This window comes from Podarcis gaigeae (assembly GCF_964106915.1).
Source record: "Podarcis gaigeae genome assembly, chromosome: 5".
Classification (NCBI taxonomy): Eukaryota; Metazoa; Chordata; class Lepidosauria; order Squamata; family Lacertidae; genus Podarcis; species Podarcis gaigeae.
The window spans coordinates 68760849-68777815 of record NC_139681.1 but is presented as its reverse complement, the minus strand read 5'-3'; the positions used below and the strand labels follow the sequence as shown (position 1 = coordinate 68777815).

Sequence of the window (16967 nt, the reverse complement as noted above, 5' to 3'; positions counted from 1 at the left end):
TAGTTCCACTTTGTGGTAACATGGAGGCAGGCATTCTCCACAGTGGTGCCTAACTGTCCCCTGTAATACAGCAGGCAGCAATGCTGATTTATTTCCATCACCTATCAAAAATGTATGTTTTCACTCAGGAGTTTCTCTGTGTTGAGTCAATAGCCTTCTGTACTGATTGTTTTGCTTTATCGAAGTGTTTTAGTCCACTGTTGTGAACTGCTTTGGGATTTTTTAAAAATGAAAAACGAGGAGCAGACTTAAGGCTAAAGAGTAAAGGATGCCTGTGAAATTTTGTCTGCCTTTTTGTTAGATTTTGATAAAAGTGCTGATGTTTGTTATGCTGCTCAGTGAATGGATTCTGCTAGAGAGCTAAATGAAAATGTTGAAGTCATAGAGGGAGGGGAAAAGAAAGGGCAGGAGGGGAGCAAAGCTAAATTTGGGAAGCATTCAGGAAAGGGGAGAGTGTTGTTACATTGATGTCCTGCTTACGGGCTTCCTATAGACATCTGGGTGACTGACCAATGTGGGAACAAGATGCTGGACTGAATGGACCATGGGCCTGATCCGGCAGGCCTCTTATGTTGATACTAATAATGTGCTCTCCCCCTGAACATTAATTTTTTATACGTATTTTAAAATGTAATTAAATGTTTATCACATGTCAAAAAGTCTTTCTCACAGTATATCTCATGAGATATAAAATATGTAATATTTTTGCCAGTCACAAAACTCTCCGTGTGAGAGAGGTTGGGAAGTTAGTCATGCCTCCTTATTTGGTATCATATCGTGGGTTTCCAGCAAAATCCACTTTTCATCACTGGATGTGATAAAAAGAAGTCATGTTTAAAATGTGAAAACAAGGGAGGAATTATGGGCATATGTATGTGGGCATGCAAATGGGACGCAGGTGGCGCTGTGGGTTAAAGCCTCAGCGCCTAGGACTTGCCGATCGAAGGTTGGCGGTTCGAATCCCTGCGGCGGGGTGCGCTCCCGCTGCTCGGTCCCAGCGCCTGCCAACCTAGCAGTTCGAAAGCACCTCCGGGTGCAAGTAGATAAATAGGGACCGCTTACTAGCGGGAAGGTAAACGGCGTTTCCGTGTGCGGCTCTGGCTCGCCAGAGCAGCGATGTCACGCTGGCCACGTGACCCGGAAGTGTCTCCGGACAGCGCTGGCCCCTGGCCTCTTAAGTGAGATGGGCGCACAACCCCAGAGTCTGTCCAGACTGGCCCGTACGGGCAGGGGTACCTTTACCTTTTACCTTATGTGGGCATGCATGAGAAACAAGGGCAGGCGGGAGGGGAAAAGAGGCAGATAGATGCGCTTAGGTTTATATAACGTTAAAAGGAATAGCAACAACTGCAATGAGTAGACAAAAAGCAGAATGTTTGCCTTGCGGTGACAAACTTTACGATGCTCAGCCTTCATGCTTTTCTTTTGACAAACTACCCTCATTTTATGGTACTCCTGTTGCAATTCACCAGACTCTCGCACATGTTGTTACCATTGCTTTAGTTAATTGCACTTTTAGCCGTTTCACAGTTCAGCCCTGTGTGCCTCCTGAATCTTGCATTTGGCAGGTCATTAAGCTGGAGTAAATGCTGGAGACTTGTTGTTGAGAGTTAATCACGCTGACCTCCTCTTTTCCAGTGGGAAAGACCACAGTGCGGAAAAAAAAAATCCTTCTTGACATGTTTTTCAGGTTGTCAGCTGTACTTTGTTCCTCTGAAACGGGTAAGTGGAAGTGCGTACCATAATTTTCAGTCTCTGTCACCTTTATGGTACTGATATTCCATTACTGCAACTAAGACAATGGCATCAAAATCTGTCAAGGGGAAAAGGAAAGTGGTTGGATGCGTGAAGAACTTACAGTAGCTATTGCATCAGCAAAAGGTCATTATTAAGATTTCATGATGAGATATTAATAAATTTTCAGCCAATTAAATATTTCATTTCAGCGATGGAGTTTGATTAGAGAGTTCATGAATAATGATAATGTGAAACATTTGATAGGTTGCAGATTATCTAGTGATAGGCACCCTGCTGTTCTACAAATACCAGAGAGGCAAATCTATTTCTTTGCATGTGCTAAAGAATGGATGTGAAAACGCACTTATTCTTTTAATCAGAAAGGTTTTTAAATGATTATTGACTTTAAATTTCATGATGGGAACTCAGTCTTCAGACAAGCTCCCATCATGAAATTTAAAGTCAATAATTATGTTCATGTGTGTAATGTTAATTAAGTAATGGGAATGAGGGAGGGGGGAGCCAACCTTTCTCCCAAGGAATGACCCTGGAAAAGATAATACATTGTGATGCAGCACCCCAATGGGACCTTCTATTAAAAATTGAAAGTTCCCAGGCTACTCTGCCACCTCTCAAAGCAGTTATGATGTTTTTATTGTGAAATAAAAGAAAAGGCATGGGGGCGGGGACTTCAGACACATTATAGTATGGTACCCCCCCATAGTAACCCCATAGTAAAAGCTATGGTTTTCCCAGTAGTGATGTATGGAAGTGAAAGCTGGACCATAAAGAAGGCTGATCGCCAAAGAATTTATGCTTTTTTATGGTGCTGGAGGAGACTCTTGAGAGTCCCATGGACTGCAAGAAGATCAAACCTATTCATTCTGAAGGAAATCAGCCCTGAGTGCTCACTGGAAGGACAGATCGTGAAGCTGAGGCTCCAATACTTTGGCTACCTCATGAGAAGACAAGACCCCCTGGAAAAGACCCTGATGTTGGGAAAGATGGAGGGCACAAGGAGAAGGGGACGACAGATGATGAGATGGTTGGACAGTGTTCTCGAAGCTACTAGCATGAGTTTGACCAAACTGCGGGAGGCAGTGGAAGACAGGAGTGCCTGGCATGCTCTGGTCCATGGGGTCACGAAGAGTCGGACACGACTAAACACCAACACCACCACCAACAACAATCCTCCCCCGTCCCATGCCCAATATATGATTTCAGAAAGCTCTCCCACGCTTTCACCAAAATTCTCCTAAAGTGAAATTTTGAATACAGAGAGCAAGCCATTTTACCCTTCAATTATGGGTCTGGGTGCTGGATCCCTGGGTGCATAGTGACAACAAGGCATGTGTTGGATTAAATTAGACCACAGTTTTATTGATTAGAGAACAATAGGCTTGGCATACCGTAGGTATTGGCAGAGATCCATTAATCAACCAACCTACTTGCTGGCTGATATGCTGCCAGTCTGCCAAGACTGAGGTGAGGCGAGCAGGCAGAGCCCACTTTTCAAGCCTCAGGAGCAGACCAGACCAGTATGAGGCCTAGAGTCCAGCCACTCTCCCGCTGCTAAGGCACAATCAGTGTTCAGCCAGAAAGTCCAGGACTGGGAAAATGTATGAAAACTGGAGAAGCTCTTTTTTCAAAATGCCTGGAATATAGAAACTGAAAGATTTTGAGCATATTGTCCAGGCAAACATTTGCATATGAAATAATCATATGTGCTAGCAGCACAGCAACAAGTTCATCTGTTCTCAAAAGCTTCTCCTGAGAAAGAAGTGGAGAGGCTATTTCTTCCCACATCCACACCCACTGCAGAAAAAACACAGAACATAAAAAAACCAAGGAAGTTATTTTGCTGTGTAATCAAATAATTGAGGTGAAAGAGAGAGTTAAATGAAGAAGATAACAGATAGCTAATGAAGAAAATAATTTAATAACAGTAATTTGATTTATTTATCACAGCTAAGGCAAAGATAGGGACGCAGGTGGCGCTGTGGGTTAAAGCCTCAGCGCCTAGGACTTGCCGATCGAAAGGTCAGCGGTTCGAATCCCTGCGGCGGGGTGTGCTCCCGCTGCTTGGTCCCAGCACCTGCCAACCTAGCAGTTCGAAAGCACCTCCGGGTGCAAGTAGATAAATAGGGACCGCTTACCAGCGGGAAGGTAAACGGCGTTTCCGTGTGCGGCTCTGGCTCGCCAGATGCAGCTTTGTCACGCTGGCCACGTGACCCGGAAGTGTCTCCGGACAGCGCTGGCCCCTGGCCTCTTGAGTGAGATGGGCGCACAACCCCAGAGTCTGTCAAGACTGGCCCGTACGGGCAGGGGTACCTTTACCTTTACCTTTTAAGGCAAAGATACATTTTGGAAGGGAAGTTGTTGAGCTTGTAGTGAGTTCTGATTATGTCGCATCTTTTAACTTGGATCTTTCAGAAAGACTGAACTTCAGTCAAGATTTGACTCCAGAATCTAAACAGCATTTAGAATTAGAATATTTCAACTGGAAGAGACCAAGCTGCCTTCAAGTCTGACACGAGCACAAACACATCATACCCCATACAGCTTAGCCTATATAAGCCCATGTAGGCACATTTCTCTAAAGTCCATTCAAAGCAAACTGTTCTGAGCCAAGGCAGTGGTAGATGGGAAATCATAAATATCCAAGATCACACAATAATTGAGGGAAAAGGAAATTAAATTGCTGGTGCATTAGTCTCCCTGGGAACATTCATGAAAATTCTTTTTTTTCCCAGCAGATGGATGAAGAGATTTGGAGAAAGTGTGGTTTGCATAATAGGAAATGTTCTTCTCTTGGAAATTCATTGTAGTGGCTGTGGTTTGGATGCTTGACTTCTTCTGGTAAGCAAAACTTCTATTTTATGATGTCCTGAATGGATTGTACATCCTGCTTACCCAAAGGGCAAGTTCCAGAACACCAGATGAATATCCACACTTCCCACATAGCTGGGCAGGTTTCTCTGAATCCGTTCTAGTTATATATTAGGTCTAATTGCACAGAAAGTAACCACCTGGCTGAAACTAAGAAGGTTGGAGTCTGGGTGTTATCTGGATGGGAGACCTGAGTTTCTTATGGATAATCCCTGATGAAAGAAAGATGGGCTGTGGATGAAATAAATAAATAAATAAATAAATAAATAAATAAATTTTTCGCTTGCTTCATAGATGAGCTTGAAGACTGATGATGGACCTGAATAAAATCTGAAGACTGCATCCTTCAGGCCAGAGCTTGCACACTGCTTGTATCAACTGCGATTTCACATTCATTCTTCCAGTTTTGAAAACTGTTCTTTTACTAACAATTGAACAACTGGCTCTGCCATTTTGATATCAGAAGCAGAAAACAGCCCAACTTCTTATTTCAGCTTGGGAAAAAATATCATTAAATTTCATCTTTCCCCCTGAATAGCATTTCCAGCCCTGGTAATAATAATAGACTTTCGGTAAGCATGGCTGTAAAAAAAAAAGTTACAGAACCTTGATGTACTGTCAGGGCATTGACTGCTTATGATCACCTGGGGGGCAAGCATTCGACATCTAATTTATATACCAGTTGTAGGTGGAATGTGACACAGCTGTTCCAGAAACATTAGCACCATTTGAAGACGGGGGCCAGTGCTAGTTAAACGTTTCCTACATTCAAGAAGCAGCTGGCAAAAATATTACCGCAGATGAGTCACGCTTTGGAGTCTACTTTGAATAACATGAGGAAGTGCACTAAAGATACGCAGGAGGTAACTGCTTTTGTGATTAAAAGAAAGGGACATAAAAGAACTTAAAGGAAATCAATATTTGCTCACTGTGCCTTTAAAGTGCTCTTCTACTTTTAAATGTATCTGTGAAGATGGCATGTTGGAGCTGGGCTCGGCGTTTATTGTCCTGCAGTGATTTCTAGACCAAGATGCTCAGATTACAAGTGAAAAATATTCCAACTAAACACTTACCTGGTTGTCATCAAGTTCCCAGTACTGTTTTACAGCAACGGAAACTCCATAAATAGGGGTTTTGGGTGTGTGTTTTTAAATTATGCCCAACTATGGAGTTGAAGAAAGTTCGTTTGCTTTCTGGAACACTGCTGTGTCTAATTAACTACGATTTACAATTCTAATATTCATATATATTCACCAACAATATATATCTTCTTTTCTTGGGCTTTCCAGGATGCTTTGTAGTACAACTACCTTGAAGAAACAGCTGGAAAGTTCTTCCATGTGGGAAGGCATCATGTGACGGTGTGTGGTGAGTAGGATGCTCTTCAAATGTTCCAGCTGAACCTAGGGGAAAGCTTATTACAGGCAATGTTGTAGTCCGTTATACAGATTCCAATAGGGCATAATGGCATACAACAGTAGAACAGGCTTCCATGAGAGGTGGTGGACTCTCCTTCCCTGGAGGTTTTTAAGGACAGGTTGCAGGGCCATCTGTCATGTATGGTTTAGCTGAGATTCCTGCATTGCAGGGAATTGGTCTAGATGACCCTCAGAGTCCTTTCTAACTCTACAATTGATTCTATGATTCTATACAATGCTACCTCGGGTTACATACGCTTCAGGTTACATACACTTTAGGTTACAGACTCCGCTAACCAAGAAATATTACCTCAGGTTAAGAACTTTGCTTCAGGATGAGAACAGAAATCGTGCTCTAGTGGCGCAGCGGCAGCAGGAGGCCCCATTAGCTAAAGTGGTGCTTCAGGTTAAGAACAGTTTCAGGTTAAGTACAGACCTCCGGAACGAAAAAAAGTACTTAACCCCAGGTATCACTGTATAGAGAATTTTTGACTCTGAATTCATGATCTTACCTTCTACACTCTCTGTAGATTAGAATGTGTGTTACTGCTGCTGTTGAGGAATCTTCTGTTCATTCTGTAGAGTGGGGTCCTGGACTTCTGCCACAAAGTCCTGCCATAACTGCACCACTGGTTATAGATAGGTATGACAACTTATTGTGATGTTAGGAACATAAGAAATTGCCATATACCATCTCAGACTTTTTGTTTATACTGTATAACCCAGGATCTCAGGCAGGGGTATTTCTTGTCACCTGCTCCCAGATATTTCTAACTGGAGATGCCAGGATTTGACCCTGTGACTTCTGCATGCAACCCATATACCCTACCATTGAGCAACAGGCTTTTGAATAAGATGAATTATTTTTCTAAATGTTCTATTTTCACTTCTCTGGTTATATTCTGATTAGGAATCAATTCTAAAGTTATGTGGTTTTGTTTTTTTTCTTCACAGTAGGCTTAGCTGCCAAGGCAAATCTGCCACTAGGAACAGCAAGGCCCTAAATATCACCTGAAGAGTGTAAAGAGGTAATCTGAGGCCCTAAATTTGGATGGGTTCATTTCTCTCCTAATGGAGAGAGATTCCTGGACTAGAGGGACGTTTGTTGTGTTCCATCAACTTTGATGGTCACATCATCATCTCCTACACTACTGCATCCCTGATGAACAAGCAGCATTAAAATTACAAGTCTTTACTGAGTTTGAGTGAAAAGCACAGAACACTTTCTATCAAGCAACCAATATTCACAATGGGAGGCAGCTGCCTCACCTAACAATAATGGGGCATTTTTTATGTCATACATATGACAGACATAAAAGGCAGAAATGCAGTGTTAAGACCTGAATGCATTAGAGAGAGATAGAAACTAGTGATAACTCTTGTTACATAGTGTGTTTCCATGTCTGGTGCAATATTTTTGGGGGAAATAAATTCTCCTTTACCCAATAAAACATTTTTGTCCATTTTTATGACGATGTTTCAATATTGATCTTGCTAAGAGCTTCACATGTTTATTGGGCTCCTGTGGAAATTTATGTATTAATGAGAATGAGAATCTAAATTTGATTCCACTGTTGCTCTGCAGAAAATCCAAGTGAATTTGCTGTACTGTATTTAATTTGTGTGTGTGTGGGGGGGGTGTCCGACAAACAGATACTCCACCTCTCAGAGCACTTCAATTTAAGTCATTGGGGCAAAATTGGCTCATATCAAAGAACTTCTAATCAGACTCTGGAGTCTTAATACAAAATAACACCTGTGTGCTGCCCTGGTGCTTTTTGGCTCAGTGCATCTATATGAATATGCCCTCCACCAGTTGTGTGACTGATGTTCATTAGAGAACTTCCCAGGATTAAACAAGCGGCTTTTGATTAAGTGTGCAGGCTGTGCATATCTTCTACATGCCATGCAAATAAAAACGAGCCATTCTGCATTAGGAAGCATTGTGCTCTTTTAGAGTTTAGCCACTGACTCATTTTATGTAAAACCAAGCCGAAAACTTTCATATTCACTTTCTGTCACTTACTTAGATTGAACTCTGTGCCTTTAAGATATATTGACATTTATCTCTCTATTACTTCTAAACCTGAATAATGCATTCATGTTCTCTTCTGCCAGAGACCTGAGTCCAGAGATTTCAATTAATGCAAAATGCTCTTGCTACATTTATTGCCCCCCCCCCCCCCGCTCACAATGTGTTCTTGCTGTTCTCAAGTCATACATTGACTTCTGGTTCACGCTTATATTGATCTGAAGATTTTTTCACTTGACTTACAATAAAGGGCCCTGCATGATCTTCAAACGTTTTCTATTTGCATGATTTTCCTTGCCAGCCTATTTCCTCAGTCTCATTTTTCGGGCACTTCTTCACATTCATATTTGGCACCTGGCATCCGCTTTTAGGTTCCTATGTTGAGCTCTGTAATGAAACCTCTTTTTTTACTGTTTTTTACAAGCTTCCCATTCACAACCTCAAGGCATCAAACTAAGTTCAGGTTAAAACAATATTAGTTACACTAGGATAAAGGCAACTTTATTTCTAGATGTGCCCAAAAGCTTTTTTAAAAATAATAATATAGCTGTATAGCAGAAAGTGATTATTATTTGTAATTGCTTGATGTAGTTTCATCATTATCCTGAAAATTCACATTATGCTCACAAAAAATGTCCAGACCTTTCCAAGACTTTAATAAAACTTAGCTGATGTTACTTTACATCACATGCTATAACCTCCTTCCTTTGGGCTTAGGTTAAGAGTCACATGGGGAGGGATAACCCAAACAGGCTTTTAATATGAGGAAAGCTTACTGGGCTTTTTTAATATGAGGAAAGCCTACTGGGTCATTGTGATGGCTTGTGAACGCTCTCCGCAAGAAATGCCTCTGCTCACTCAGACATACATATATACAGTCTTTATTTTACATATGCACAAGCAGCATGTTACAATCATGCATCCGAATCCTCCGGCTCAGATTCTTGGAGTGCCTTACTCCTGCCCCTTCTCCAACAGAAAAGATGTGGAATTTTCATGTGATGTCTCTGTCCCCTCCTCTTTAACACTCTCCTTTCCTTGGCAGATGGCACAGGCATTGCTTCACTGTCTGTGCCAGAACTTCCTGTGCGGTATTGAGGCTCTGGTCCAACATCTGTGAGCTGTCCCTCCTCCTGGCCTTCCCTTCTTTCCTCCACCGCCACTTCCTGCCCCTTCCTCTGCCTGTCTCTCCTCCTCCCCTTCATTCTCCGTCAATACCATGACAGTCATGCCAGGGGCAAATCTAGTCCAGCGTCCTGTTCTCATAGTGGCCAATCAGATGCCTCTGTGAAACCCAGAAGCACGACCTGAGTGCGACATCAGACATCACATTCTCCTCCTATGGTTTCCAGCAACTGTATTCAGAAGCATACTGCCTCTGGCAATGCATGTAGTACTAAGCCTTCCGGGTTAGTAGCCATTGATAGTTTCAGGACTGGTACAGCCACCTGCCCTGCTGCCTTTGCCATTGGAAGAGAAGCAGCGCCAGCCTTGATGCCAATTTCAGCAAACATCAAGCCAATTATGGGCGAGATCTCACCAGAATCATGAGAGATCTTGCAGAGTACATGAGGTTTCACAAAATCTCAGCCGAAATCAGTGTTGGTGATGCAGGCAGTGGCAGCCATGGCAGGGCAGCACTTCTCAATTCTTCTCAAGTGGCAAAATGGGAAAGACTGCCCCGTATAGCCTAATTTTCCATGTTAAGGACTACCAGAAAGGGACTTAGGAGAGGACATGGGAGGACATGGCAGCTCTGTAAGCCTTGCCCTGAGATGATAGGAGGTTCCAGAAGTGGTATATTTGTAGAATTGGGATGAAGGCGAGGAGCTAGAGTCTTCAAGCCAAGACCTTACTGGGGTAGTGGAAAGTTGAGGGCACAGGGTGTCTGCTTGTTTGTCCTAAGATAGGATAGGAGAGGGAGGATAGTGACTGTAGGGCTAATGCTTGAGGTGAAAGATGGTGCTGTGGTTGAGTGAGGCAATCCAAGGTTGGTCAGTCACCATCATACTGCATCATAGGCTCTGGTTCAGGTGATAGGGATGAGAGAACACTCTCACCATCCCTATGTGAAGGGCATTCCATTAAAGGAATCCAGGGACTCGATGGTTTGGTCAACCCCTGAGAGGGGGTTGTGCCCGTGCCTGAATCCAGGGGGACATTTGGGTGGTGGAGTTAGCCCATCCCCAGCTTTCCACTCATCCAGGTTTCACCCTTGGCTGACCCATGCTGGAACCCTGGGTCAGCGCTACCTGCATGGCAGGGAGCTAGTCGAACCAGAGCCTATGCAACCAGTCACTTTCTGTAATCAATAAAGTTGTGGCCTTAATTCTGCTCTGCCAAAAACCAAACCAAAATTTGAGTCATGTGTGAATTTATTTAGGGGGGAGGTTTCTGGGTCTGAACACGCAAAGCAGTGGCATCTCTGACATTTTCTCATATTTTGGACATTCAAAGATTTGAGCCTTAAGGATGCTGCTGAGATCATTTTGCAAGGAGATCATTTTGGAGGGCATGGTTGCTTGGGCTGATGGGAGCTGGAGTCCAAAAGCGTCAGACAGACCACAGGTTCCCAGTCCCTCATTTCCATAAACCATGTACATTGTGTGATTGCCATTCCTCCAGTTCTGCACACAGATGTACAACAGAACAGATGTACAAAGTTGCAGTCCGGTTATTTCCACAATCTAAATACAATAGTACTAATGCTACCGCTTCTACCACTACTACTCTTAATGATAATAACAACAACTATGATCCTTCTGCTGACACTTCTGTTTTTCATTTCCAAATGCCTCATCTTCCAGAGTGAATGGAAAAACAAAACAAACAGGAGGCACGTGATTCCCAGGGAAGAAGCAACTGTAACATAGGGAATAGGAAAATGATCTAGAAGATGTGATGCTATAACATATGGATAGCAGGCCTTGAATAGCAGTGACTTCCACCTTGAGGGGAATACTCATCACTGGCAGATAACTGAAGCATCTGCTCTTTTAGCTATTCCCCGACAAGACTTGCACACAGATGTCCTCCTAATGAATCATAGACAAAATTAATTTATCTTGATCATTTTTCTTCATATCTCTCTCTTCCTTGTTATGAAAATCTCACTCATCATGTGCCAGATTAAATATCTTTAAATGTAAAAAAATTAGGGTGGCCATCTCTCCACGGTCTCATTTCCCCAAGGTCTTTTTTTTTTTTTTTACACTAGGTGTCCAAAATGCATAATACTGGTTTTACAGACTAGGGGCTCATTGATGTAAACCAAGTCATTGAGTCTCAACAACAAGAGGAACAATCAATCTCTTCTGAGACTGCAATCCTGTAAATCCCATTGGACTCGAGTAGATATGTATGTATAAGATGGTGCTGTAAAGCTGCAATTCCATTCATAATGAAATGCAATCTAGGGATGCATTCAGATGTGGGGAATATTGCATACGTTTTCCTGATTATAGTGCTAGCACTTTTCTCCCATTTTCCCCATTTTCTAATGTTCCTTTCACACTGCACTACCTGCTGTATCATGGAACTGGGGTTTGTGGACCAATACACTGACTTGTCTCACTAAATTTCATTCACACTAGTGGGCATAATGTGACACAACAACAAATGTCATTGGAAAATGTCCATGACTCACCCATCAAAGCAGCAGGACAGAACTGTATACCACCCCAAATTGCATCACTTAAAACTCCCACATTTTCCTGGCTTAGTTGGGTTGTAAACTGATTTTTTTCTGGAAGCAACACAGAAATGAGTGTCAGACTTCCACAATATTCTGCTAGATCTTTGGAAGTGGCTTTTACATAGCGTGAAAGCTCACATATAATGTGTAAATTAATAGTTAGGGAAACATTAGGGAAATAATGTTTGGAATAATGGAATAAACTGCCATGTGAATGCAACCATTGGGTGATAGTATCTGCATTCTTATCCAGATGCTATTCAAAACCTTATCTAGTTGTTACTCCTGTGCATGCTCTGTCCCCCTGCGCACTGGTTCCACATGCTCCAGTCCAACCTTTCTGTCCTTGTGAAAAGGTCTTAGTAGCCTCTCCATGATCGGGAACCTGGCATAGTCAATATTTTCAACAGTAGGGAGATTTCTAAGTATGTTAAGGTTAATGTTCTCAGAAGCCACCTTCAGACCTTCCTGCTAAATTTGAGAAAGTTGGGATGGAATAGGTGGGGACAGCACACATGGGAGAATAGGGGGTCAGTGTCCATGGCCTCTGTACCCTTTTCATGTGTTATTACCATATATATTGGTATGTACCGGCAATATAAACAATATTTTATGCATCATAACCTAAGCTTTTTAAAATTATTATTTGTGTAAGGATAAATATAAAAGGAATGCTATCTATAAAATTCTACTAGACACCTGGGTGTATTATGTAGCATTATGCTTCCAGTATATGACAAACTGACTGGATCATGTGCATTTACAGAAGGATGACCCTGGTCCATCGCTTCAGAAGAGTCCATGAACAAGTTTGCAGGTGTTTGTCATATGCATTTAGTTTTTGCTTAGCAACTCAATTTATCTACTTTCAGAAAAGATGTACATGTAGACATACGAAGTCTTGTCATGTGCAGCCAGCTGTAAAGCTGAATACAAAATGCTGCTAAGACACACTATTTTTCTGAGACTAACTGATCAACTTTCATAGCCAGGATGACAGTAGCTCAAAGGTCATCTGGCTAGAAGCAGAATCACCTGCTTCCTGGAATCATTTTTTTTACTGCTATCAGAGACTTTGAAACCATTTCCTTTATTTCCTCTTTTCTTCCTTGCAAATTTGTCAATGTTCCTCCCATATTGTGGATGGTAAACGATAACCATATTGACACTGTGTGAATTGCTTTTTGAAGTGTATTTTGTTGATGTAAAAAGGAGAGGTGGTGTGTCTCAAGGCAAATAATGTCTTCCAGCCTTAACCTCAGCTCAAAGAGGGCTACCTCAGTGGTAATGAAAAGGCACTCTGCTTGGCACAAGTTCAAAGGCACCTGAGCCTTTATTGCTTGTCATTTTCCAGGAATCCAAAGTCCCGGCATGAACTCCTGCAAGGATATTAGCAAGGAAGAAGGCAAGGGAAGCTTTTCAGAACAGAAAAATAGCCCCCAGCATTCTTCTTCTGAGTTTTGATCAAACTTTCTGTACAATTCTGGCTTGTTTCTTTCTCATATTTGAACAGCTTGCTGCCTTTAGCAATTTCCCCGATGAGTTTCTCACAATTCTCCTTGCCATTTATCACCAGTGCTTTCTCCACTCCCTTTTCTGTTTCATTAATGAATGTCCTTTTCTTTGACTTGTGCTCTTTTATTTTTGCTCTCCATTGAACCCTTTAATTTTTATTAGTCCTGCTTGTCAAACTCTTGCTTTATGGAAACCCTTGATTCTTTCATTTCAAACCACACAACTCCCATCTTAGGGACCTTTGAGTCATGCAGGGCCATTTCACACATTATGAGAGGGGTTTTGTGTGTGTGTTTTTAGATGTACACCTAAGATGCTTTTCAGTGGACACCTAAAAATCTATTATTCTAACTTGATGAACAGGCATTTGAATATGTAGTGTATCAAGCCAGGTATTCTCATCAGAAGCACCTTCCCACTGACTGCATTTGGGAGAAAACCTGAATTGCTCTGTAATATGTGAAGCAGCCCATGTCTAATTCTCTTACTTTCAGCTTTTGTAGTGATTCTCCCCATTATGTCTTTCTTTTGCTTTATATTACACTCTTCTGATACCATTGTCCCTTTCATCTTGTGAAATGTCTCTTTGTAAACTTCAGTGTCTTGTAAATCTCTCCGTCTCACCCATTGATCTGTTTTGTTTTTTGTATTAGTTTACAAGACCCTAAACAGCTCGTGTGCAGGCTAGGTGGAAAAATGTGACTCCATATATAGATTGGTTGGGTTGCTGTGATCTGTGGAGGAGGCCCTATTAACTGCAGCATTGCCTGCAGTTGTACATCTCACAGGGATGTGGAGGAGGGCGTTTTCTCTGCTAGTGCCTACCTTGTTGAATGATCTTGATAGGTTCCAACTGCGAGATGATTCCACTGGTAGTTTAAAGGCTCCCTGTTTGCCCAGGCATCTCCCTGACCATTAATACAGGTTCCTGCTGCTCCTGGTCACTGTGATTAATGAGCATTGCTTTATTAAACTGGTTTTATTGTGACCTTTTGTTCTTATATGCGCTATTGTTTAATTCATTCACAGTGTTTTCCTTTTAAAATGAAAGATGGTATATAAGTTATTTTAATAAACTAAGGGTTGTGCGCCTGCTTGCTCTGCTCACCAGTCCCCCTGAAATTCTCCCAAATATTAATCTCCTAGAGCTTCCACTTCCCACTCCATACAACTATTACAATAAGTTCACTTTTCATCTTCCCAATCCCATTTCTGAAGCCACTTCTGTCTTCTGTTCTGCAGCCCAGCTTGGTATTCATTTTCACAACCATGTCCATGCCTCCTCCTCTTTTGTCCCCCACCCTACACAAACCACCCCATGGTAACTTTCTGCATCTTCCTCTTCCCACACATTGCAACTACAAACACCTTTTTCACCTTTCCCCCAGTTAGGAAGCCTCCATCCCTTCCTTTTCTACAGATGCTTTCATGCCACTTCTTTCCTTCTCAACTCTTACCTCCTACTCCCTTCTTTTTTACAATCCCCTTTGCATTCCCATTTTCTCCTATTGTGTACCCCCTTGCATACAATTATCACCTTCACCCCCTTTCCCCTACCTCCTCCTTCCTCCTTTTTTTAAATTTCTCTTGCATGCAGGTCATCCCTGTTTTCATGTTGGCTCCTCCTCTCTCCTATTCTGCAGCCCCCTTTGCACACATCCCCTTGGCTGATATATATAACTGGATCTTTAAGATGACTAGAATCTTCCGAGCAAACCTGTCAATTAGCTTGTTCAGCTGATGGATATTGTACATATATGGGTGTTTGCTGGTTGATAAAATATAGCTTTGAAATTTCAACACTGAATCTGGAACTTCATGTTGAAGACAACACCTGGTCCCAGGAGTAAAATACACGACTGTGGGAAGGTACTATGGAACATTTCAAGCTAACATGGCCACTCCCTCCCTTGCGATGTTTACTCGGCCCACATCTCTGCCATCATTTAAAATCAACTCTCTTTCTCTCTCAGTTTCCCTTATTCAAACCTCTGCTGTTGTTCAAAGCTGCTATTTTCAAACCTGCCTTCTCTTTTGCTCCCTTTCCATGCCCTGTGCTTGGATTTCATGCAAATCCAGGATTGTGATGCAACACTACAAGCCTCCCAGTGGGAGCTGTGCGGTGACAGCATTATATTTTTATGCTTCTACGAAGATGTTAAATAAATAGGGCTGCACCCTATGAAGCTGTATTCAAAGTAGGCTTGCTAAAATTAATGGAGCTGAGTTAGTGAAGTCCATTGATGTCAGTGGGTTTACTGTGAGTATGAATCAGTTGAATACAACTATCTGGGTCAGGGGTCAGCAACCTAAGGCCCATGGGCCACAAGTGACCCATGGGGGTCATTTAACTGGCCCATGGACCCCCACCACCCACATGGGGACCCCCGCCGCCCGCTCAGTCAGATCCTGCAGCCAATGGGAAGCTGCATGCACCTCCTCCACACCAGAAGGAGCACCGAAAATAGCATTTATGCATGTGCATGCATGCATGCACTCTGGCCCACCGGAGCGTCTGCAGGACTGTCAGCCGGCCCAAGCCACAAAAACTTTGCCGACCCCTGATCTGGGTTGTATCCAACTAAATTATACTCAGTAGAGGCCCATTGGAATGAATGAATCTAAGTTACTTGTGTCCATTATATTCAATGAGTCTACTCTGAGTAGGACTACCATTGGCTACCACCCATAATATCTATCTAGTACAGTGGTACCTCAGGTTAAGTACTTAATTCGTTCTAGAAGTCCGTTCTTAACCTGAAATTGTTCTTAACCTGAAGCACCACTTTAGCTAATGGGGCCTCCTGCTGTTGCCGCGCTGCTGGAGCACGATTTCTATTCTCACCCTGAAGCAAAGTTCTTAACCCGAGGTACTATTTCTGGGTTAGCAGAGTCTGTAACATGAAGCATATGTAACCTGAAGCGTATGTAACCTGAGGTACTACTGTAGTCAAGTTTAAAGTGTTATGTTGGCAGGTGTTGACACGGCCACAACTGCTTTGTTGCTTTTGTTTGTACTTTGGCACCATCAAGAACAGATTGGCTTGTCAGACAGGGCAGGTCCTTTTCTTTGTTCAGGCTATTGTACATCTATGAGAAGCATGAGGAACAATTTAACCGAAGTCAATTGACTGGAGAGATTTGAGCAGGTGCTTAATTATCCCATTGAAATAAATGAGGATGAAACGTGCTTAATATTGACTGGATTGCCTGTATAGTTTAGTGGGAAATGTTTTTCAGGATTTATTGAGCAGACATTGCTTTTGTCGTTCAGCTGGCTAACATTTTATGAGTTATCTTTTATTGTTACTAAGCAACTTGTTTTACATTTCTTTCTGTAGGAACTCCCCCATCTTGGATATATTCACACAAAGCTCAGAATGAGCGGGATGTTTGTTGCAACTTGATTGCAGAGGGTGGGATCCTGTGGGTGCCAGAAAAGGGGTCTGAAGGTGCATGTGGACCTGTCGGTGCAATATTGGCAAGGCTTGCCATAGGCATTTGGTTCATCACTCTGAGATCAGGATTCTGGGCTAGATTGCCCAGGGCTGAATTAAGACCTTTAGAGGCCATAAGCAAAATATAAGCAATAATGAACCGTAAAATAATTTTTTATTTTTCGAAATGAAACAAAAGCTACAACAAGATGGAAAATAATGTTTATTTTTGTATACGTCCACTT

At 42.4% G+C, this 16967-nt stretch overlaps 1 protein-coding gene across 1 annotated transcript in view; it reads right to left on the bottom strand.

Annotated features, from left to right (window-relative positions):
- Window positions 1-1038: 1038 nt before the first annotated feature.
- The window catches only part of LOC310844489 (uncharacterized protein), a gene marked incomplete at its 5' end in the record, with an annotated part of 301437 nt that continues 285508 nt past the window's right edge, over window positions 1039-16967 (bottom strand). Inside the window, one exon of the mRNA XM_083738597.1 lies at window positions 1039-1124. The remainder of the gene's footprint in view (window positions 1125-16967) is intronic.